At 39.9% G+C, this 24805-nt stretch overlaps 1 protein-coding gene across 3 annotated transcripts in view; it reads left to right on the top strand.

Annotated features, from left to right (window-relative positions):
- The window catches only part of GRM3 (glutamate metabotropic receptor 3), a 101648-nt gene that overhangs the window by 946 nt on the left and 75897 nt on the right, over window positions 1–24805 (top strand). The gene's annotated exons all lie outside the window — the stretch shown is intronic.

Below are 24805 nucleotides of genomic sequence, written 5' to 3'. Positions count from 1 at the left end.
GGAAAAAGTTTAGAGCGGCGAATTGCGAAGGTTTCCTGACGGGATTCGGGGGCAGGAGAAAAGGGGAAGCGGGGAGCAAGAGCAGATCAATGGCTTTTACACTTGCAGAGGAAGGGTAGGGTTCAGGGACACCCCTGTAGTCGACAGCTGGGGGGTGGGCAGTGTGTAGAAAGGAGCTGACAGATGTTGCCCAGAGGTTCCTTCTCCTACAGGCTTTGGGGGTGAAGGGGTGAGATCTTAAGCTTGCCATTTTATGCCCTTCCTTAACTTGGGGTGGAAAGTGCCAAACCAGCATCTGGGAAAGCTGTGCTGAGTGCCCAGCTCATCTCCCCGGATCTGCTGCTGGGAGAGAGGGGGAGGGAGGTGGGGAACCTTAAAGAAATTGGAAGTGCTTTGCTCCTCTGGGAATATCTCCCCTTCAGAGACCTGGCTGGCTAAAAGATCCTAAACCTGGATTATTTCAAAAAGGAAGGAGAGATTAGGAGGGATAATACAACCATTGTAACTCTTCCTCATATCTATCTATCTATCTATCTATCTATCTATCTATCTATCTATCTATCTATCTATCTATCTATCCCTGCTCACGTATCTGTGTGTCCATGTGAGTACACAGCCAGCTGTGTAGGTGTGTGTGTGCTTCTGGAGCTGCCTGTGCCTGTGGATGTGCCTTGTCCAAACCCCTGAGTCTCTGGGTGTGCAGGTCTCTATCTGTGCTTATGTGTTTGCTTGGATGCACATGGATGTTTTAAATGTACATATTCATAGGAATGTGTTTTTTATTCCCAGACAGTGTTTCTCTAACCCTCTGTAGAGCTACAGAGGTGTGGGTACATACCTTCCATCTGTGTTTGTGCCAGGCACACGTATCTGCTGGGACACACTTGTGGGTGTGAGAAAGTGTATCTCTGTGCCAGGGTATAGGTAGGATGTGGGGGAGGAGAGCTGGATTTTGGGGGCTTTATGCATTGAAACAGTGTTTCAATGGATCGTTTTATGAACACATCCTTGTGTTTCAGCAATCTTGATAAAACTCAAGCAATTAATGAAAAACTAGGCAGGCATCTTACCAATACTGCATTGAACTGAACTAAGGATTAGCTGGTAGTTTGTGAGTTCTTTGGCTTCTTCTCAGCTTATGCCACCTGCTGAAGATGACTTTAGTTTTTTGGTTTTTTTGTTGTTTTGGTGTTTTTTGTTTTTTGGGTTTTTTTGGTTGGTTGGTTGTTTTTTTTTTAATTTAGTTAAATCAGCTTTAAAAAACACTCAATTGGAAGACCGTGAAACAGAACATCCTGGGACACAGACTGGTACCTATTTCAGCTTGTATTTATATGTTTCATGATGATTAAATATTATTAAAACAATTTGAAAATCACACAACCCACCTGATCAAATACATATTTTAGGAAAATGATGTTTTTCATTTTCTTGAAATGCACCTAAATAATGATGACCTCTTCTGTTGCTACTTATGTTGATAAATGTATTACAAGAAAAGGTAACTTCACCAGTTATACTGTGAAAAAATGCACATTAAGCTAATTTTATTCACAAGATAATATAAAAATTGTAATGTTCATGTTTTGAGTGAAACCAATAACAATTCATGCAAATACTTCTTAATGAACTGATTATTTGAAGAGCAATGCAAGTTAATTTTCCCCTACTATAATATTTCATAATTTAATTTCTGTGAGTTTTTTCTTGTTTGTTTGTGAGGGGTCTGTTTCAAGAATAATGTTGTCCACTACTCTCAGTATCTCTAGAGCCCTCCATTATATATAAAACATAAAACACACTCCAAAATAGGAAACATATTAGTTGCTTTACTGCTCTGTAACTTAAAGACAAGTAAAATGGCATTGGTATCAAATACATTAAAACTAGACTTTCATCCTGGAGCCAAGATGCTTTTCTAGTCACTGTTGATGTTTGCCTGGGTTACTTGTGTTGATGACCTACTTATAAGCTTTACCAAATAAAGGAATAAAGTTTTTTTAGGCAAATGTTGACACCTTGTCTAGAAGTAAGGTTCTAATTTTATCACTGAAGACTGGATCTAAAGCAAGATGCAGGAGTAAAGTATCTTTCTGGATTCACATAATGTTTTTACAGTTAAATAAATGTGACAAAGCAAAGTACTAAATCAGACTGGAAAGCCAAAATAAAAGAAATACATTACAAACAATGCTATCATTCAGTTCAGTGGTCTGTGTTACATAAGTGGAGCTGAATTTGGAAATGAAGGCAGTGTAGGGACATGTAGTGGCATTAAAGAAAGAACAATTTGGATGTTTTGTGTGAACACAGCTCGCCCATGGCAGTGTCCTACAGAACATAAATTGTGCTGTGGCTTGCAGAGTTCTGAACAGAATACTATGACATGAAGGACCTGATTCTAATGTTGCTTATGCTGGGGTCAAATTGCAATTTTACCTTTAAATCCAGTGGGCTAAATTCTCTGTTTGCCTACAAGAATTCAGGTGTGTCACATGAGGTGTGCACCCACCAAAAGTCTGGTTTAGCAGTGCAATTTGATAATCCAGTCTCAAGATTTCACAGGGTGTGAGATCCTGTCTACAAGGCTGTTAAATTTGCCAACAGCATCCTACTGAAGGGACTTCATTCTCTGATTAGTTTTTGAAAGCTGTCTCCAAACTCCTATTAAATTTTATGAGGACTGTTGCACCTTGCTTGCTCCAACTTGTACTATAGTTATTGATCAGTTAGTATGAGTTTTTGCCACTGGAAAAGTCACTCTCAGGATGACACACGACACCACCAAGATGTTTGATGCTCTCCAGGACCAGACAGCATTACTGTCTATGTGGGAATTGTATAGCTATGGCAAGCTACATAAGCTCTTGTGAAGATGGTGTAATATTGACTGTGGGGCATATTTCTGCTTATTGGTATAAAACTGAGAGCTGGTTTAAAGCTTAATCAAGAACTTAATCCAGGTCAGAGAGTTAAAGAGAAGATTGTCCTCTTGGCCTCCCCTAGTGTGGAGAATAAGTTTGTACTTTAATCCCTTAGTGGGTAACATTTGCAGTGGAGGGGTATCCACAGCCAAAAAAACAGGGTGACCAGAGGGAGAATCAGACACCCTGTCCCTGCAGCCAACCCTGAATATTCAGAGTAAAACCTCAGTGGACCTGAGGTCCAAAGGTGGCAGGAAAGGACAGCAGTATCTTTCAGTGGTACCATCCTCCTAAGTCTCTGCCTGTGACTGTTTCTTGCTATGGATTTAGCAAGGCAACTTTCACTCTGATAACCCAGCCCTAAACTGGCAGAAAAAAAAAACAAACCCTTTCTTTTTGGAAAATGGAAAGAAAAAACATATTTCATTTTATGAAAATAAAGATTGACTGAAAATCCTGAGTTTAACTTAGCAATAGGAGTAAAATGACAAAAAAAAAATCCTCCAAGGCACAATGATGCTTGGGAATAGTCTCAATGCAATTGTCACTACTGCCACTGGGACAAAACCACAGTGCATTGTTAGGAGTGCTTTAACTTTTGCAGATTAGTGCAATTTCTTCAGGTCTCTTTCTTCAGGTAAGCCCAGAATACCCTGTGTGATCTCAGTGGACTTGCTGGTTTATCTATTGCCTTAAGAGGTTTTTAGACATTTATTTCAGGGATGTGCCGATTTTCAAAAATACTGCAAGAAATATGCAGTCTTATTTCCAGATGCCTTTTGAGAGTAACACAACAAATTTTCATGGGGGGCAAATCACTGTGAACTTATCAAAGTCAAAAAGAAGTTACAAGAGCTACAGCAAATTACTTTAAAAAAAAAAAATAAGCTGAAGAACTATATTGCTTTTATCTGATATTGGTCCTCTCAAATATAAAATGATGTAGTTGGAACAGTCATCACGCTCATTTTCATAGCTTTGCTGAGATTATTGGAGTGTTCATGCAGTACATGAGTGTCCTGCTTGTGTAGGACCATACAGGCTCCTCATGTAAATCAACAGGCTTTCCCAAAAATGTAAGAATCAGGTTATTAGCTTTTCCAAACTGTCTAAGACCCAACATATCCACATGGAAAAGCAAGGCTTTAATCCCAGTTACTGAGGCAGCCTCCCTTCAGAACACTTCAAAGTCTGGCAAGTGGCTTGAACTTGACAGTGCCGATGACCCCACCTCCAGTGCATTCCCAGTGCATCCAAAGGGATACAGCATGATCACCAAGTACATGAACTAGATGGAATGTGCATCAAACAAGCTGTGGAGAGAGGGAATCAACTTTTCATAGATGAACTGGGAACTTGGACTTCTGGTGGATGCTCTCAGACCTTGAAATTCTCCATTAGAAAAGGAATAGAAAAGGGAAAAAAAAGTTTGAAAACAAAAAATGATTGAGGAAAGTATCTGTGCAAGACAAAATGGGAAAAATAAAGATAAGGAAATTGCTTGATAGAAAAGGAAAAAAGAGTATCAGTAGAGATACTCAAATGACTATTCAAGCTGGAAGAAAAGTAAATTAAAAGATAAGCCAGTTGTGGGAAGAAGAGATTTTAAGGCAGATGAAGGTGGTGAAGTCAATGGAGACATTGTCATATTCCAGAGGAAAATCAAGCAAGTCTACACAAGAGAGAATTAAGTCAAAAGCTAAGTGGGTGACCACAGAGTCAGCAAATTCATAGGACAGAACTGTATTAGGATAAATAATGGGATAATTGGTTTTTCATGTGAAGAAGGATGAACATGTGAGTTTAGAGTACCCTTTAAGGAACAGGGTACCTGAAAGAAGGGTTGCTGAACAAGGGAGGTAGAGTATGCCAGTGAGAACAAAAATGCTCTTGAGAAAATTAGAAGTGCTTGAGGAGAGAACAAAGGGAAGAATAAAATAAGGAAGCAAAATGAAAGGAGTGGGACTGGCATGACATCAGAGGAAAAGCACTGACAAAGGCTGGAAGAAGGGATTGACAAAAAAAAAATGGAAAGAAAAGAGTATCAAAGGGTGTGGGAGGTAGAAAAAAGTCATCTCCCTCTGGTACAGAGGAGGAGATGGGGTCTGGGCTTGCCAGGAGGAAAGAGCTGAAGGGAACCTGAAAACAGAGAAAAATCTTTGTCTAGAACATGACATGCTGGTGGAAGACAGAGAAAAGAGAAAATGTGCAGAATGTAGAGACTGGCAGCACTCTCAGCAGAGAAATACAGTAGAACTTACACATTCGCTTCCACTCCCATGGAAAGCTCCACTAACGAGCCCACACACAAACCAGGGACAATTTTTGTCTTACCTAAATGCTGCATCTGGAGAGGGGACACACAACTACATAACTGCATAATCTGGGGCTCTGCAAAGCCTCAGCCTCTGTGGGTTGTGGTGGCTGGTCCTCCAGAGGACACATTGCTGAGCTGACAGAGACCTGGGCTCTGTGCAGGAGGATGCTGCAGGCAGTTCACCGAGTCTGGGATTCAGCAGCAGTGGGATCCTTCTCTGGAATGAGCTCTGTGGAGAAGCTGGCTGAGATAAGTGGGCAACACGGGGCTGCCTGATTATACTGGGAGATTCTAAACCTCTTCCAGCAAAATTAATGTGTCAGATGCCAAATCCAACACTAAAGGGACATTAATGACTTGCAACGGGCTTTGAACACTGTGTGGTCAAACTGGTGCTGAGGTGCAGGATGGGACACCATTTGAAAAGGGTTTGAAAATCTTACAAAGTATTGTTTCACACCTAAATTCCTAACATTTGTCCCTAAATATGTTCCTAAATTTTTTCAGCCCTAAAAGTTCCTGAGTATTGATTCATCAGCAGTGTGACTCCCTGTTCCTCCTCCCTGGTGAGGAAAGGAGCCCTGTGGGAAGCTGAGGGTTCTCTGAGAGGCTCCTAGACCTTGTTGACCTTGTTGACCTTGAACAGTTAAAAGTACGTCTCACCATACATATCAGGATGGTGTCTATCTTCCATAATGTATGATTAGGTCTCCTTATATCCCAAACTGTCCCCAGCTTGCATGTGCCAGGCCTCCACGATGGGACACCTGCAGCTGTGCTTGAGGGAACACTTCTACATGTGTGTTTTGTAAGAGATTTTTGGCTGAGGTATTTTTGGATCCAGTACGTATGCCTAGCAATTTCTGTATTGCTTTATAATCATTATGTATTGTTATTACTAATTTAATTCACATTGGTTGCATCATCTAGTGCAGAAATTATCAGGAAAGCATAAGAAGACAGGTTCTGCTAGTGTTTAAAAATACTACATTTGTAATGCTTAGCAGAAATTGGCTGCCCTACTGTTAGAAGAACATTTCATGTAGCAAGAAATGTGATAAAAATCAAGAAGCAAATTTTGGGGAAGTTTACAGAACTCATAGAATGATTATTTTTCCCCCTTTATTTATGTGTATTTTCATGACCAGAGAAAGCATATACATAGACAAAAGTAAGGAGGAAAAAAGAAAGATAAAAATATTGTGCAGTAACACATGTAGGGTTCAGTGCTCATGTATTAAGAGTATGCATGGATCAGCTCACGTGGCTAAGAAATGTCAAAAAATTCTGTTTCTCTGCAAGATCATTTAAAAATTGATATTTTTATGCAAAAATATAATTGGTCTTTCCATGACAAATCAATTTTCAATAAGAAGCTTCCTTATAATTTTTGATGAAATTATGTGTGTATTTTGTTGATTGCTGAGTGTCACCAATCAGGAATATGACTGTGAACTCCTTTTCTTTTTATCACAGATTTTTGATGGCATTTTTACAAATCTTTAGTCAGTCATAAAGACATCTTTACTGTATGTCAACAGAAACTGCATTTGGTTCTGTTGTAAAATTTCCAGATTTTTTTGTAAAACCACAGATTAAATGTCTTGATTTTACCTTGTAAGAGATGTATTTTACCAGTATTTACCTCTGCCTTGCAAAAAAAAAGGGGAGAAAAACACCCACATGGGGCATCAATGCAGTAATATTGGATTAAACCTTGGCAAAATTGTGTGAAAAGGGCAGTTTACAACACCTAGTAGATGTTACAGTGCATTATTTGCATAGACTATTAGGTTTCTTGTCTTCCTTATTATGAAATACTTGTCCATAAAATAATATTTTACTAGAAAATTTGCAAAGTTTGTAGGAATCTTCTTAGATATTTTCCAAACACTGTAACACACTACAGTGTACTTGTTAAATCTATCTTGCAAGCATTTCATTGTTTTCCCTCGGGATCTCTTAACTGTGCTGCTCATTTTGTTCCTTGCAGCCACCCTGCCTTTAGAGGAGCCCTGACCACACCAGAGACCAGCAGACAGTGCATTCTATTAAACAGGTGCAAGCTCATCCTACACTGGCTGGTGATGAGGTTGAGCTGTCAGGCAAGTCTTGGCTCTCAGAAGCTGAGGAAAAGGCAAAAAGTTGTGTGGGAATGGTAAACCAACACTCAAGTCTGTTTTATCCAAATACTCCTAAAACATACAGTTCGAGCTTCTTTATCACATCATTATTACAAAATACATTTACCTCAAAAGAAAAAAAATAAATAAAAGAAAGGGGCATTTACTTCATAACCAAGAGAAGAAATAAGCTGTCTACCTCAGGTATTAAAAGCAGAACAAACCCCACTGCTGTTCCAACAAAAGCAACATGCAGCCCATGTCTTTTTCATCCATTCACTTGTCATTGTAGCTGTCGTAAGGTGCATTTACATATGGCCAATCCCACAGCTGATTCATTAAGATGATTTTATGGGTGAAAAGGGAACATGACTTAATGGAGTCTCTCCAGGAATACAAATAAAATCAGATAACTTTCAGAGAATAATAACTTTCCTTTCTGAAGTGGACTTTAAATCTCTAAGAAGAGAATAGCTTTGCTTAAAGCAATCTTTCGTTCTTCACTCAGAAGTGATCTCCAATTAATTGTGCAGTTTAGCTGAACTTTGCTTTCCTTGGTATCCTAGGAGAAAAGCTCTGACAGACTGGGAATTTTAACTTGTTTGTAATGTAAACTCAGTATACTGGTGGTGCTTTTTCAACACTCCAGAAACTGCTTGGGAGGAAAAAGAAATAAATAAAATGGCTTTGATCCTCTGAGCAAACAAAGAGGGGAGAAGGAGGTTAAAAGAACCATCATTTGTTAAAGGCAGAGAAGGAAAATGTGGGAAAGGTGTTTCTATTTTAACAGTTTCAGAGACTGAAAGACTCTTAGAAATATCAGGCACTTCAACAGCATTAGAGGCTTCTCATGAATAAGGTTTGATGCTTTATTTTTATTGTGTCATTGACATTTTTGAGATTTCTAAGGATTATGAAATTCTCAATAATATCAGTCATCTAAACAAGCTTTTTTTCCCAGGAGCAGATATGCAGTACAAAGCTTAGTGATTAATACTAATACCTTGAGTATAGAGCTCAGACAAACATATTCCTAGTGGCATTATTCAGTACGAAGAAAGGACAAGCTTAGTCTGGAAGAAGCACCAGGTCCTGGGAGCTGAGATTTAATTTGTATATCAGGTTTTGGCCAAAGGGTGGAATGTAAATTGAAGCTTGCAGCAGCAAGGAGGGGTGACCTGCTGATCTCTGGGAGATGCTTCTACTCCCTAAAATGTAGGTATTTTGGCCAGTAGGTAAGATGAAGTCAGGTCTTAGATTACTTCTTCTTCTCTGCCTGTCTATTCCACATTTTTTTAAAGAAGGAAGCAAACAGTTCCATTTAGACCTAACTACCTTAAATCAACGTCCAGGGAGCAGCTGCAGAGTAATAGGGTTTCTTAGTCCCTGTGATTTCCTGGCGAGGGCACAAGGTTCCAATTAGAACTTATCCTGAGAAAGTGCAGTGTCCATTAGGGTAGAAATGGATGGAAATAAGCCCTTTTTATGTAAGATTCTTCATTTTCAAAGATTGTACACAACGTTCCCTTTGCCTGAACGCAGCATTTAGAGTTCCACAGATAATGACACCAGTAAGGACCTCATCTGATCCAACTCCCCCTCCAGGGATGGCATAAACTGTCTTTAAGTCTTTATTAACTGATACTTGTTTAATGATTTCCTTAAAATCTGCAATGACAGACATTTCACAGCCTCATGCAAAAGCACTCTTAAGTGCTTCACTGCTCTTATGGACAGGTCTCCAAAAGTTTAACTAAATCCCACTTTTTGCAACCAAGCCTATCACTCTTATCCTCTCTACTATGGAAATATGAAGCAATTCAGTATTTTCTTTTCCATTCCAGCCTTTTATATTGCAAAGGGATTAGATTTTGGCTGTTTAATGTTCATTTAGGTAATGTTCCACTCAGTCATCTGCTCCTGACTCAGTGAAATAACTGGTTTTCTTTTGCCATTTGCTTTTTTATGTAGCTTGTTTTTCTTGCTGTTTTCCTTTTTTGCCTTCTCCAGTAGCTCGTCTGGACTCAGATGAGTACAGACAATGAAAGGTTTGACTTCCCTTGTCATGAATACACCATTTCTCAAATAAATCCTTTGTACCATTTCTTTCTTCTGTTCTCCAAGTCTCACTCCAGCCAGCATTTTGCCCAAAGAACCCACAGGAGCTGCACAGATCCATACTGAAGTCCTTGTCCTGTCCCATTTCAATTTGCTATATTTTTTCTTGACTGCTTGTGATTATTCCTGGTTTGCAACCACATTCACCTACAAACACCTACAAAAATTACCAAAGTAATTGTCAGCTCTCACATCCACATTAACATTTCAGAAGATTTTAAGGCATTTTGAACAACCTGTTGCTTTGTCTTTGCCAGAAGGGTCCGTGTGAGCCATGGCTTCCCTCGGTTCAGTCACTGATAAAGAGAGGGGATGATTGACTGCTGCATTATCTACCATGTCTACTGATTTAGGACAGATAAAAGGAATATTTCAGTCATGTGAAGGATTCTTCATATGGGGGCAGCCTCCAGACTAACTACAAGCATAAAATGATGGATGTTGCAGAGCTGAGTGATGGATACAGATGTGTGGTGGGTACTCATTTGGGTATTCCAGCTGTAGGCTCATGGAAAGGCAGAAGCTGCTCGTGCTTTCAGGCTCATAATCACAGAGTCAGGAGGTCTCAAATGAGATGTTTGACTTTGCTGCTGGCAAACCCACACAGAGTTCATCCACATTAAGCCTGATGAATGTGGCCTTAGGCAAGAATCCAGAACTTCATGACCCTTAGACACAATTTGCACCTCACTTGTTTTATTTCTCTTCTTTTATTAAGACTCAAACTTTTCCCTGGTCAGTGTAGAATATTTCCCAAAATGTCCAGGACATGGGTAATGTCAGAGAGGTCTTAATGAAGCTGCCACAGGCACTTGCCCCAAAGGCTCCTTAGAGAGCCCTTTACATCTGTTAGGTTCATGCATAAGAGAGCATTAGTTACTGCTGGAAAAAAACAACAACAACAACAAAAAAAAAAACCTCATGAAGGAAAAAATAAAAAGCTTGTGTATCTGCAATAATTCATGGAGCACTTTAATATTGCAAAAAAAATGTTCCCTCTAGCCTTAAAATTAATCAACATGCCGTTTTAATATACCTCAGTGAATTAAAACACATCCAGACCAACTCACTTTTTCCTGACCATTAACTTCCAAGCCTTGAATTCCCCATGAACAGGTAAGCAGCTGCTTTGAAGATTTAACTGGCCTGACTCTACCAGAGCCCAAGCCACCATTATGTATGAGAGAATTCCCTTTTCTCTACTTAACTTGGTCACATTGGGAGAGCTAAATAATCACTCCTTGATGCACTGGGTGAAAGATTGGTGTCCATGTGAGAGAGACATTTTTTACAGTCTGGGATAAGGAGACACAGACAGGCATATTCAGACAACCTGCAGATGCATCTCAATGCTTTTTGCTCTCCACTGATAGTATAGGCAACCCCAAATACTCATCTGATAAGTTGGCTCTTGAACCTCCATTCCACTAAATAAATCAAGTGCCTATACACTGTCTGATGGTGGTCAGCAGGGCCTGGCACTGCAATGCCACTTATTGAATGGTCAACAGTGTGCTCCCAAGGCCTTAAAAACCAGTTTCCAATCTCTATTTAATTGATGGGATTTATCTCAGTAGTATTTTAGAGTGCTGCATTTTTTTTGCAACACTTTTTTTAAAGCGCCAAGTTATAGGTCCTCTAGCATGTTCCATTTTTTGTCCATTCCCATTTATGAGATGGTTTTCATGCCAGTGATTACAATTAAATACTAATATAAGTAGTTTTCAAAAATAAAACACATTTGGAATGATCCATGTTTATCTTTAGAGACTAAGAGCCGCAAAAATGAATGGATTGAGAGGGATTAAGCACAAGGCTAATTGTTCATTAGGCAACCTAAGACAAATTAAGTGTGCTAATCTATTAATTCTAGCTATTGCCATTATTATCCATGTCAAATTGTTTTGCATGTATTAATTCACCTATGCTTATTTATTAATTAAAAAAGCTCACTTGAAATGCAGGTCTTGCATCCTATAGTCCTTACTCAAGCAAAACTTCCATGATAGCAGTAGCAGAAGGACTTCAAGATGTGACTGGAACTCTCTGTACTGCTCTTCTCCTAAAATAAAATGTAAATTCTTTCAATGAGATTAATGTGAGTGCATTCTCCATCTGTATCGATTCCAGATACTCTCCATGTTTAATTAAGACATATTTTTCTGCAAAATCATGCATAGTTCTATGTAGTGTCCAGATTGTACCTGACCAAAAGAATTGATCTAAAATTTATTGCTGACTATTATGTTTACATGATTTTGATGTGTAATTGACTATCTGTTTGCCAGATAAGTAGACAGAGAGTTATTGATATCTAACTTGATTATCATCTTCCAAGTTCCAAAAAGGAATATTTTTTTTCCAGATCAACTACACATTAATATTGTCAGATTCTGGCTTCCAGAATAATCCTTGGAGGAAAACAGGCTTATCATAAAATTATTCACAAAGATGTTAAGTATGGGAAATGAGACACAGGCCAGGTAGGAGCACAACAGGAATAGGTTTAAGGCTATGGAAGCTCAGAAGCAGAGCATGACTCAACACCATGGTATAATACTGCTGTGGAAAAAAAGAAATTTTCTACAAGGATTAATAAACAGGAATATTGTCTTCAAGATAGGGAATGTAAACATTAATCTCTACTCAACACCAGTAGGGCCACTTTCAGAGTATGGTGCCCAGTTTTGAGAATTATGTTTTAAGAAAAAGTCTATAAATCTCTTGGAGTGCACAGAATATCAACATGGAGAATTGTGTGGAACAAATACATTTGTCACAGGTAAGTAAAAGGCTTAAACTGTCATACAGAAGACTAGACTTCAAGAAAAGCTTTTAATTGTAAAGAATGGGAAATACAGAATAAACTGCTGTGAAATTGAGGAATTTCTGTCACGAAAGGGTCTAGAAAAAAGTTACCCAAGACATGAGTTAGATAAGACATAAGTAAAATTGATTTTGATTTGGGTAATAGCAAAGGAGGATCAAGATCAAGACCTTTCAGGGTCCCTTCACCCCCTCTTCTACTCTCAGTGACCTGAAGATAATTCAGGGTTCCTATCCCAGGGTCTGTGTTTTGCAGACCTCTCGTGGTGAGGTGCTGCTGAGGGAGTCAGAGCAGAGAGCAGCATGCTCCTCTTGGGGAAAAGAGCGGAAAATGGACAAATTGCAAGAGCAAACAGGGTTGTCCTGCAAGAGAGAGGCAAGCTCTGCCACACAGGAGCAAACCACACACATACACAGGGCAAGAAGGGATCACAAGTCTCTGCCTAGCTCACATGCAGACTCCTTATGAGTGACTTCAGTAAAGACAGACACATCATGTAAAACCATGGGCAGTCTCCCCTCTTACTGTAGGGGCTGTGCAGAAGTCCCTGTGTGCCTGCAAAACCGAGCTTTAAATGAGTTCTAATATTAGGACAACAGAGAAACAAGAAAGGAAGGAGCAGCATGACTTGTGCTGTCAACTTTAAAGTCTTCTCTGTGTGTTCACAGGCTTTGATACCCTCGTGTAGGCAGCACGCTGTATAAGGTTATAAACTTATGTATGGTTTTGGAATATTTGCATAAGGAAATGAATGCAGTAAATCTGTTGACGTCGTCAATGCAGAACTACCGTAACTCTAAAGCTTTCTGCACTGCAGTGATGATTATGAAACTAGTAGGTAGTTTATGTTATTAACTCAAGGCGTCATCTTTAATAAATACTCATAAAACACATTGGCAAAAGCATAAACTGCAGGAACATGAGTAGGAAATTGGTGACATGCTCTCTATCATAGATAAATTGTTAACACTGCTGTTCAGTAATTATTTAATCAAAAGCACACTTAGGGAAAATCTGAAATAACAGGGAGATTTCAGATTTTAGACTAAGAGTCCTATCTTCATGTTAATTATGGAAGCAGGGCCATAGTATATTTTAATAAAAGTGTAAGATGGTATTGAAATTCAAATAACTCCTTTGAGGTTTTATGGCTCATACAAAATGCAAAGAAATTCAGAAGAAAAAAATCCAAATTAATAATTCTTTCTTAAAGAGTGATAAAAAAATAGATGTTGTCTTCTAAAAGGACATTATGTTTCCTTGTGAATTTGTGAAAAAATATTCATGTCATGGATAGGAATGATATTTCATGTAAATTACACTCTTTCTATCCTGAAGTTTTTCTTCCATTCAAAAGATACTGTATCTTTCATCATTCAAGGCCTCTCTGCACTGACCCTGGAGAATACTGAAATATTCCTTTTATCCGTCCTAAATCAGGTGTACAATAAAAAAATATTGATTTTTCATACAGTATAAATAGTTCATGAATGTATAAAAATTTAATTGGCGATTCAGTGGGTCAAATACTAGATTGTGATAAATTAGCAAGAAACAGTGGAGCTGGTCTGTGTTACAGCAACTGGCAGTGCTGTTCAATTTGTAAGGAGCTCTGCACTTCCATCATTTAATGGCTTCCAGAGATAATAACATCTGCAGTTTTGGGTTTTCAAAGTAGTCTCCTCCTTCCCTTACTCTTACTCAAGCAGTAGAGAGAACTTTGCAGCAAAATCTCTGCACTGTCATAAAACATCTCACTTGCCCCTCTCTTTGAGAGTGGCTGCTGCACTCTGAGCTTGGGCATCACCTGTAGGGAGCTGCTGGAGAGCTGATGGCATGAGAACATGAGTCATGAACATGTCCCAGTCCCCCAGCCAGTGTAAATCAGTGTAACAGCATTGTTACAAGCTCCAAGGACAGAGATAGCTTGTAAATACAGGAAATATAGGGGTTGTGCAACATAAATAAAGCCAGAAGAGACAATTCAATCTATCTCCTGCCCCAAGGCAGAGTCAGTATTATTGTGTCACTTCTGGAAAAAGGTTGTTTTTTTTGAAGTCTTGTCATGGTAAAGACTCCACAACCCTCCCAGACAGCATGTCCCTGTGCTTCAGTACCTTCATGACAAGAACATTTTCCCCTAGTGTCTAGCTTAAATATTTATTTTTATGGTTTAAGTTCATTTCCTCTTTAACTAATGACGGATGCAAAGTTCTTTCATCTCAATTAATTTCTCACCCCCTGAGCTTGATACAGATTTGCTTAAAATCTGGTCTGGCCACAATTGTGATGAACCTGAAACTGCTGATTGGATTTGGAAAACTGTGAGTCTCAGGCCAGTGTATCCATGCCTTTTCTAGAAGTCTGAAACTGGCACACTTCTCAGTCTGAGAGATCTCCCAGTCTGCTGAATTTGCCATCAAGCCATGAAACATTCATTACCCCTGGAAAGATTCAAAGTAAAGCTCATGGTAGAAAAAAAAACAAAACAAAAAACCAAAAAACCCCAGAGTCCGAGGATTGTTTTTCTTTTCTTTGTCATCTAATACAGGAACATTCTGTTAGGGTTTTTAACATAAAAGTAGATACAAAGACATGTTTTAGACTGTGTGATTAGTACAAAGAAAAGCACTATCTCATCAGTAGGATAATGCTTTCTTTCTAAGTTGTAGCACTTCTAATCTTATGCTCTTTAGTGAGATGACAAACATCAGCCTGTGCATTAAGTGTTTTTAAATGGCATTGAGTTTTTGTTGCATGATGGTTCCGACTAATGCTTAAAATTGTTATCTCTAATGCTCATTAAAGGAAATGTTTAGTTGCTATCAAAGTAAAGGACTTAGTGTTAGGTGAAGAAAATAGCATTGGTTTGAAAATAAAATAGAGTATAAGAAAAAGGGTTATTGCTGGTGAAATGGGCTTTGATGAAAACAGTATTGAAAATGTCAGAAACGTCTTTTTCTCTGATAATTTCTTCTCTATTAATGGCTTATTCTGCTATGATCAATAAAATCTCCTTGCAGGATCACAGTTCTTCCCAAGTTTATTATTGCAACAAAAACAAATTGGTTGAAAGCCTTTTCTGAGCAAACAGCTACTGATAATACTTTATCCTCTCTGTTCATTGCTCTTCACTAGGGCTTGGTCTTCTCCAGCAAAGCAACTGGAGACAGCAGCCTTGGTTAAACCTCAGGCTGGGGGGCATTTCCACAATGAGGAGATTCACTATGACATTTTCCTGGCTCCTGCTCAACCTCACTTGGTACCAGGGTCACTTCCCTTCCCTACTGAGATGGAGGGAAGGAGCTTGGCATTGTCTGGTGGTCAGAGATATGTGTAGACTTTTCCAAGGCTCTTGTCCTCATTGCTGACTATCAGCCATGCTTTAGGGCCTGGAGCTCTTCCTCTGTTTGTTTAATCTTCCCATTCCGCTGCAGAACCCAAGAACACAGTTTAATGAAGTCCTTTGGATGTTTCTAAGCCACTTTCCTCCCTGAAATTTTCCAAGAACCTTCAGAGTATTATCAGAGATTGCCAAGCAAACTCCTTTTTGCCTCCTGCATCTTTAGGAGATGATCCTCTCAAACTTCTGAGGCCCTTGCTGACTTTTTCAGAGTGGCAGCAGGCAATACCTGAAATTACAAAACATGGTTATTTTCTCAGCTCAGGCACATTCTTCTGGAGTAAAACTGCAATGTCTCAGAGGACCTTTGGGTCTGTGGAGAGTATAATAGTATCTGGACTGGTGCCTGGCACGTAGGCAGAGATATCCTCACTCTTGCCCACAAACCTCCTGCTGTCTTCAGGCTGAGAACCTTGTGCCCCAAGCCCCTGAGGTCGTCTGTTTCTCCAACCCAACTAAGTGTGTGAACAGCAACTGCAAAGGCTTAGCTGGTTACACAACTATGTTAATTGTTTTGCCTCTGGGTCTCTAGTATCATTTTGTTTTCCTGAGAACTCCTCGCAGTTATCCAAATACTTGCAGTTCATCTCAGACCCTTAAGACTTATACCACATAGACACTTTTCCTAAGCAGGCAAGTAATTCTTTCCACTTCAAGTCAAATGAATGGTTTTCTATTGGAGCCTTTTGCTTGAGATTAATACCAACAGTGAAAGTAATATTTAATTTGCCTCATGTCCTGCTAAAAGACCAAAACTGTCTTGACTCCCACTCAGATGTCTGGAAGAACAAGCAGCCTCTCACCATTGCCCCTTCTATGAGATAATCTTGCTTTCCCCAGTTCAGAAAAGGCTTGTGAACTTTAAAGGGTGGGGTGTGGTGAGAGAAGTATTTGTAGTGACTTCTTGTACTTTTCCCACTTCTGTGACTACCAAGGAATTGGTGCTTCTTTTGGTTATTTTATTCCACAGACTCATTTTTTCCATACCAATCAAGGAAAAGAAGCATTTGAGGATGGGATTTACCTCAGCAGACATAACCTGAAGCCACAGTGTGGAGGTCTACATCTTTGGAAAGTCATATTTCATTATAAAAGAGAATTATACTTTTCACGAGGGACTCAACTGACCTGTTTTAGATATCTAAAACATCTAGGAAGAGAGAAACAATGTTCAAAAATTGTTGTGTCTCTTTTTTTTTTTTTTTAATAAAGTGCCTATATAAGGACCTTTGAATAACCAGATATAATAACCTTTTGAATAACTTGCACAGCCATATAATCTGATTGTTTCATTAAAAGAACCTCACCTAAATGTCTAGGGTGGGACTCCAGCAGTTCAGGCTCAGTTTTATCCATGTTTCTCACATGACTGAAATTTTAGTCATAATTTTATTCATAGCCTGCTCTGTAACTGAACTCAAACAAGGTGCTATGTCAGCGAGAGAGGAAAACATGGTGCTGCTGGTTTTTTCTCTGGTCCTTGCCAAGTTGTCCTCCCTCATTTATTTCCACAAGAGTCTGCTCTGTGCCTGTTCCAAAAAGAGACACTTTTCTCTCTGTAACACATAGGAAGAAGGCAAAATGTGTCTGAGCTCCCACAATGCCATCTTCATTATTTGGAGATAAATTTGTCTTGCAAAATGAATTTTCTTTCCCAGAATTCAGAGTTTGCCTTTCCATTGCAGTTTGACTTTTTAACCACACAGGAAAGCAACAACTTACATCTGCTGATGGGGATCTCCTGCACTGTTATACCTATGCTTCCTTAAGTGTACACAGATGACTGTGTCAGAGACTGAATAATGAAAGATATGGGCTACAGGAGCCTTTAAGTGCAAAGCTTCCTCAGTTATTAGTGCTAAACTGTTAGTCTTGAAGTGGGAATTAATACAAGGAGGTTTTTTTGCTTGCATTACACAAGAGGCCAAGCTGGAAAGTCAGTTATGGCCCCTATGCCTTTAAAGTCAGTAGATCTGTGAATTAGCCATCCATAATCTTCAGGGATGCCAAATTAAAACTGTGTTAAAGTGAGAAAGAAATATACTAGAAAACCTGGCAAGCATTCAAGTCTAAGCTCACTGTTCATCTTGATCTTGTTGATTTGAAAGATTTGCATTTCAGACCTTTCAGAAAACATTAAGTTATTCTTTCAATCATCTCATAGTGTCAACACACTGGTCCAATATTAAGGTACTTGAATATGCAAACTCTTCTCAGTTTACATTCTATGCATATGTGATAACTTTCATCTTGCTTATAATAAAGACTGAAGCAACAATTTCCTAAGCCAAAAAATTTAACATTCTTAAACTAAAACACTGTTTCCTGTTCATAAATCTCAGAGCTTCTGTGGTTTGAGTGTGGAGGAGGTTGCACTGCACAAATTAAAGCAAATACATTTCCTTCCAAGTGGTGCTGTCAGAAAGTCACTTCTGCCAGACTCCAGTTTTCATGTAGAGGCGTTTGCAGTATCATAAATACCTGTTCTTCCTCCTCACGTCAAGAGTCCCTGAGACCTCGGTTTCCCTAACTTCCTTTTTGAGCACAGATTCCCTGACAGGGTTCACCAGAGTTTAGTTTAGTTTAAATTTGGTTGCCTGGTGGGTTGAGTTCTTTCTTTTCTTTCTTTAGGCTTTGCTGTCTTCTGTTAAAAGCTGTCATGCATTTGAAGGTCTCAGATTAAAAGCTAGACTTTGCCCTTTCTGCATAAACCAGCAGGAATCTGAGTCCTATAGCCCCCAGGAGTGTATTCTCATAATTTCCCTCCTGTATTCTTTTTTCCTCCTCAAAGCTACCTTTTTTCCTGCTCCTCTGATGCACTTTGCAGTCTCTCATGCTGAAGCTGGCTCAATTAGAGCTAGGGGAACTCTTTCCTGGTGCTGTCAAAGCTTCCTGGAGATTCCCACATGCTGTAATCCTTCAAAGATTTCCCCTGCTGGGTTTTCTATGTGTTCACCAAGTCAGGTAACTTTTAGCCCCAGAAGAGAGGAATACTAGCAGGATAGGGACAAGGCCTTGATAACATCCATCTTCTGTTCAATGGGTGTGATTTTGGTTAAAATGGTTCATTCCTTTACATATTAAAAGCATCCTACTGATTAGATCAAGATGTTCCTCTGGCTTTGTGTGGCTGAACCAGGTGATAGCAACAATTACAAGGACATTTCCCTGCTGAACCTCAGAAGAACACACCCTCTGCATTGCTCCAGTCTTGTAGCCTGGGCTGTATTTAACTTTAGGCTCCAGCGATTTGGGAAGATTTCTCACCTTTATGTTCGCTCCTTGTACCAAGGGTCTATAATCACACACTTCTGCCCCAATATCTGTTAATGTGGCAGAGGATTAATTACAATGCAGACAGTCACTGCACTACGAAGGGACTGCTGGCTGCCCTGACCCTGCTACACTTTGTCCCCAGGACTGACTCACCACGGTGATGCTGTTACACTAGTGCTTTTGATGATTTGGTTTTTCCTAACCTAGAATTTCATTACAAAAATTGGAATTTAATATTAACATATTCATGCTGTGCCCAGGAATGTAATTTTTTTCTAATGTCTTTACAGCTGAAAATGTATCTCTGGCATGAAATTGAAGGATCTCCACTGATTTTCACCGAATAACTTTTGAGTTACCCCACCAAAAATATCAAGGAAGCCCACCAAGTTACTCTTTTGTACCATTTGAATTCACAAATCCACTAGTACTAGCCCTCTTGTGATATTACCTGTAGTTAAATAGACTAAGGGGGCTGCTTTTTAGATAAACCTTTGTTTATGTCTCACCAGGCTTCATATTTACTGCTTAAATCAGTCAAAAAGAACTCACAGAACCAGGAAACAACTATCCTTATGACTCATGTATTACTAGGTCCAAACTGTTCTTAAACTGTTCTAGCCCAGAGTTAAGATATTTTTTAAAATAAATCCCAACTGTCAGTGGATGACTAGAGGTACAAAACTCACGTCTAAAAATTATTTTGTTCCTAATGTCACATTGTGTCAAAAAAAAATTGTGAATTAGGCTAAACATTTCATAATTCTGGACATCTGTCTCTGACAAATAAATATGTCATAGTCAAGCAAAACAGCCCTAGGAGAATATTAAAGATGCTACTGTCTTTTTAAGATGAGGCTAGCATAACAAATTGAAAGAGTTAAGGGCATGTTTTCCACAAATACAGATGAATAAGCAGCTAAAGATTATTAAGATGACAGCAAAGACTGTAATTTCATAAAGGTTTATCTGTAGCTGGTATCATACATCTGAGCTCCATGATTTCAACGACCCTCTACATGATTCACTCAAAAATGTGGGTTTTGCCTTGTTCCTGTTGATAGTGGGTTTTATCTGGTCATTTGACAGTCTATTTCCTGGATGATTTTCTTCACTGGTTTGGTTTGGTTCTGAGAGCTGAGAAATGCTGCAGGTATTAAGCAGGGTAGGACTTTGATCTCTGTTCCACCTGCTAATTCTCCATTGGATATTCAACACACACTTGTCACAGAAGCGAACTTCATCTCAACATGTAGGAAGTGAGGAACAGAGACAACACTGAGGAGAAAGCATTTTCTCTTTTTGTGAACTATTTTTACCTCACAGACTGTTATTCCACTGAGAAAACTCAAGATGGGTAAAAGAAAATGCACTTTGCAGGCTCATCTTGGATCAGTTGGAATCGTTAGTATCTTTAACGTGCTCTTATTTTCACCTCTTCACTGGTGATGTTGTGTCTGGAAGATCGCTGTGGCAAATCCAGCAACATTTGTTCTACAGACCAACCATCCTGCTGTATAAAAAAATAGCCCCAAAATCTGCATTTTACTAAAATAGATGCCATGATTATCTAAGAACAGCCTGCTGGGAACTTGCAGAGTTCAATGATACATTTATATTTTCTGCAATAAAAATAGCAGTCTGAGTCCAACACTTTCCTCACTGCTTTCTCTGGACAATGACAGTGTCATTGTTGACACTACCAATGATTACCACCATCTACCTTCTCTGAACTTCAATCTTTCCTTATACAGGGGCAGGTGATATTCCATTAATCAAGGTGTTTCCATTTAAAAAAAAAAATGTCCAGAGGAATATTTATCAATTTTCTCATGCTGAGTTCAAAAAGAACCCTTTGGTACCAGTGGTTTTCATTCCTTATTTCTAAACTTTTCCTATTTCTCCCTGTGGATGCAGATTCTGCTGAAAATATATTATCATTAGGGCTGTGTTTCTCAAAAAGTAGAAAAGCATAGATATCAGGAAGTTAATCCTGGACCCATGAAGAATCAGAGACCACAGGCTGAAAACTGAAATTTTACTGTTTTCGGGAAATAGCATTTAAAAAAAAATGAAAAATTTCTTACCTTAGAAGCAGACTTTGAGCTACCAGAACACACACACTGAAAAATATTTCAGACAGATTTCTGGCTTATGCTTTGGAAGAACAGACAACTATGTGGATTAAGTTTTTCTTCCCCTAAATGTTTTTCTGCAGTACTTTCTTCTACATTATCCTATTGAAGTGGGATTTTTCACTCTTTGCTCCCTAGAAATGCACCTCCAGCCAAAGGATTTACCCAATTCCTCTTATCATTTCAAAAACCAGCATCAGCACTATTTATGCTGAAGTGTATTAGCAGAAACATATCTCACTATGATGACACACCCTACCTGTGTTCTTAGTTCAGCAGGTAGCTCCCATCCTTTTCCATCATCCTGGTGGCTACATCTGCACGATGCATGTGTCCTGATACAGAATATGTCTGCTTTGGGATTGCTGGGTGGGATGTCCTACCCATCTGCCCAGTTGGTGGCCCCAAGACTGTGTTCAGTTCCCATTCTGTTTGTTACTGGGAAAAAATGAAGCAGATTTCCCTTTCCACATTGGTGTGATGGCTTCCCACGTCACTTCTTGACAAATTTTTCCAACCTTTTAAAGCAGAATGATGAACTGTCACAAGAGGGTAAAACTCCACCAGTTTGTTAGCCTGACTGAAGATTTGTGGCAGGTCTCCTGAAACCCCTCTGTGATATCAGCTCACACAGGTAGCTTTCCCTCAGCTCATGCAGGCACACAAAATGTTCACAAAGATGATATACAGGCTGTTGAGCATCCTGATCAGTGTCTAGCTCAGCTTCCAACACCTCACACCTGGCAGAGACTTTTCCAGTGCAACTGGTGAAATCCATGAGCTGCCTCTGTGTTATTAAGCAAATAGAAATGTTCTTACCTCCTTTCTGGAACACCAGAAACTACAAATAGTTCTGCTAATCTTAGTCTGGCTGTAGTGACCTGAGGCCATTTTTTAGAAATGGCTTTGGAAAAGAAGCAGCTCCCAAGTGTAGCTGTTGGATGGATTAGACATCCTGCCTATGCAAAACCAGATGAATTAATCTCCTCCTGTTAGGGGAGAGCCAGTGTCCCTGCCTTTTATGCATTTTTTTCTGGGTTGGGATGAACCTGTCTCCCTTGGGGTCTCTGCCTCTCTGCACTGATGAGAGAGGGAGCTCTGTTGATACACCTGGCTAGACTCCAGGCCTTTGAATGATTAAAATTAAATAGGATTAAGTTCATTCATTTTGCTTATTTTTTTCACTTATTTTAACAACTGAGAATCATTTATCTAACCTTCTTTCTTCTCACTAGAAGTTTGGAGGGATCAATTTTTTATCACTTTAACATTTCAGATTTTTTAGCACAAACTACAATGTATACTACCAGTGGAAATATTTTGATATAGGAGGGACTTCACCACATGCTTCAGTTGTTTTTATATCTGTTATTGCTGTGCCATTTTAATGCAATTTTCCGCAGACTCCCGTATTATTAACCTGCATTCATCATTTATATCCCTCTCCTGAGGCTTGTTGTAAGACTCTATAGAAGAAGATAAACAGATTACAGATACAGGAATTAATTGTTGCCTGACTGGAGCACCCCTCCCAAGGAACTTTAGGAACACTGGTCAAAATGAAGCAGCCCATAGGCCACACTGATGGGAATGGTAGGAAGAAGGTTGAACACAACTGGACAAAACCATATACAGTGAAACACCTGGATTAGGGCAGATATGAGCAAATGGAAGGCAGTGAAAGTGAGCAAAACTACTGCAGGCCTCCAAGGAATGAGGCTCTGCAAATCAAATGTTGAACACTCCTGTCAGCAAGGTTGCACATACAGCCTTTTCTACAAGCCATGCCACCTCTCATCAGTTCATACAGCTCTGCCTCTTCTTTCTGTTTAGTTCCCTGCACACTGAGGTTCAGGCTCCCTGAAATCCCTGCTCCCTCATAAGGGAGAGGAGACAGAGTGGCTCGACTTTCCTGGCAGATCCTGGGTGTCCCCTGGTCCCAGTCCCAGCCCCAACCCAGGACCTGCCCAAGGCTTGGCAGCTCTGCCCTGGACAGGGGAAAGGGGAGCGTGGGGAAAAGGAAGGAGGACCACAGTGCTGGGAAGAAAGACATTGTTAGAAGAACAGTAGAGAGAAGAAGAAGGGACATGAGGGTGAAGTGAGTTCAGGGGAATGTGGGGGCATTTCAAAGAGATTGTGTCTTTTAAAGAAGCATATGGTCCTTGAACCTCGAGGGAGCTGTGTTGTGCTACAGTGGGTAATGACAAAGAGTAACAGACTGTCCCTTTCCCTGAAAATCGTGGCTGAAACAGATAAAATACGTCAGAGGAGAGATGAGTGATGGGCCCAGTGTCCAACAGGAGCTCTGCACTGAAGCCACAAGAGCACCCAGGCAAACACAGCCAGGTGTGCCAGCAGTGAGGGACTGCTGCCCTCGGGAGCACGGGGAAACCTGGGGGACACAAAACTGTGACGAGGCAGAGGCTATGAAAAGGGCAAGGGAAGGGTGCAAAGTTTGGCTCCAGTAAGGTTTGCTAGCCTGACCTCAAGTGTACACAGAGCCCATGAGAGAGTGAGAGCATGACTGAGTTCTTTGCTTGGAGCAAAAATAGCGGCTGTGAAAGAAACGGGAAAGAGGCAGGCAGATACAAAAGAGAAGAAAGCTGGGGAAGAAAGGAAAAGAACATGAAAACACTATCCTCAAAACCAAGGCAGACATGCCAGCCATATTAATTTCCAGTACAAATGCCCTTTCTCCACTGCAGCCCAGTGAGGGATCTGACCACACTTAAGTTTACGTTGTGTGTTTTCAATAATAATAATAATGACAACAAAAAACCCTGAAGTGCAGAATTAAAAGTTAAAGGCTCAGCTTAATTCTGAAAGTGGAACAGAAGGAACAGCTTTGCATGGAGGTGAATGTGTTTTTCTCTGTCTGCAGAGAGTTTTGTGGGTGGTTTTAAGAAGTTTCAGTGGTGGAGCTGATAGTCCTAAGAAACAATCTCTTCTGTTATATTCCACAGTTATTTTTTAGCCACAGATGTCAATCATACTGCTTTTCAAAGAAGGGAAATGTCAGTATCTCTGCTCTGTAGAGACAGCACAGGGATGAGAAGCAGCTTGCCCAGCACCAGTCAGTAGAGTACCTGTAAGGCAGGCAGTACCAGTAAGAGCCCCACCAGCAGGGTCCCAGCCTGGCCCACAGCTCCTCTTCTTCCCCTTTGTGAGGGCTGGGGGGTGTCAGTGCTGATCTGCTGAAAAACTCCTGCAGCTCATTCAAAACCACCGGGTAGATTGCTGTTTGTCTTGACAGCTGCATGGCCAGAGGAGAGTCATTTCCATGCCACATCCCAGACTGTGGGGATCTCTACTGGAAATATGTACTGGAATGTAGGGGGGGAGTCAGGTTTTTCAGCTTCATTATAGTTATTCAGTGTATGACTGGGAGGAAGCAATCAATGTTTTGGGCAATGATATCTAAAGTCTGAAATAGACACCTCTGTTTCATTTTTGTGCTGTAGAAAGAAAATACATCTACACATAACAGCAGCAGCAATAACTGGAAATTAGGGAGATGTTTTCCCTGCTGTGGAAACATGACCTGTTCAGATGCTCTTGTACCTTCTCCTGCATCATCTGGTGCTGGCCAGTATCTGACACAAGATGCTGGGCTAGATTGGACTTGGGTGCAGTCCAGCCTGCAAATATCTGTGTTCCTAAATAAGTTGTGAAGTTTTCTCAC

This window comes from Parus major, chromosome 1A (assembly GCF_001522545.3).
Source record: "Parus major isolate Abel chromosome 1A, Parus_major1.1, whole genome shotgun sequence".
Lineage (NCBI taxonomy): Eukaryota > Metazoa > Chordata > Aves > Passeriformes > Paridae > Parus > Parus major.
The sequence above is the reverse complement of the archived record's forward strand: the minus strand, read 5'-3'. Positions and strand labels throughout refer to the sequence as shown.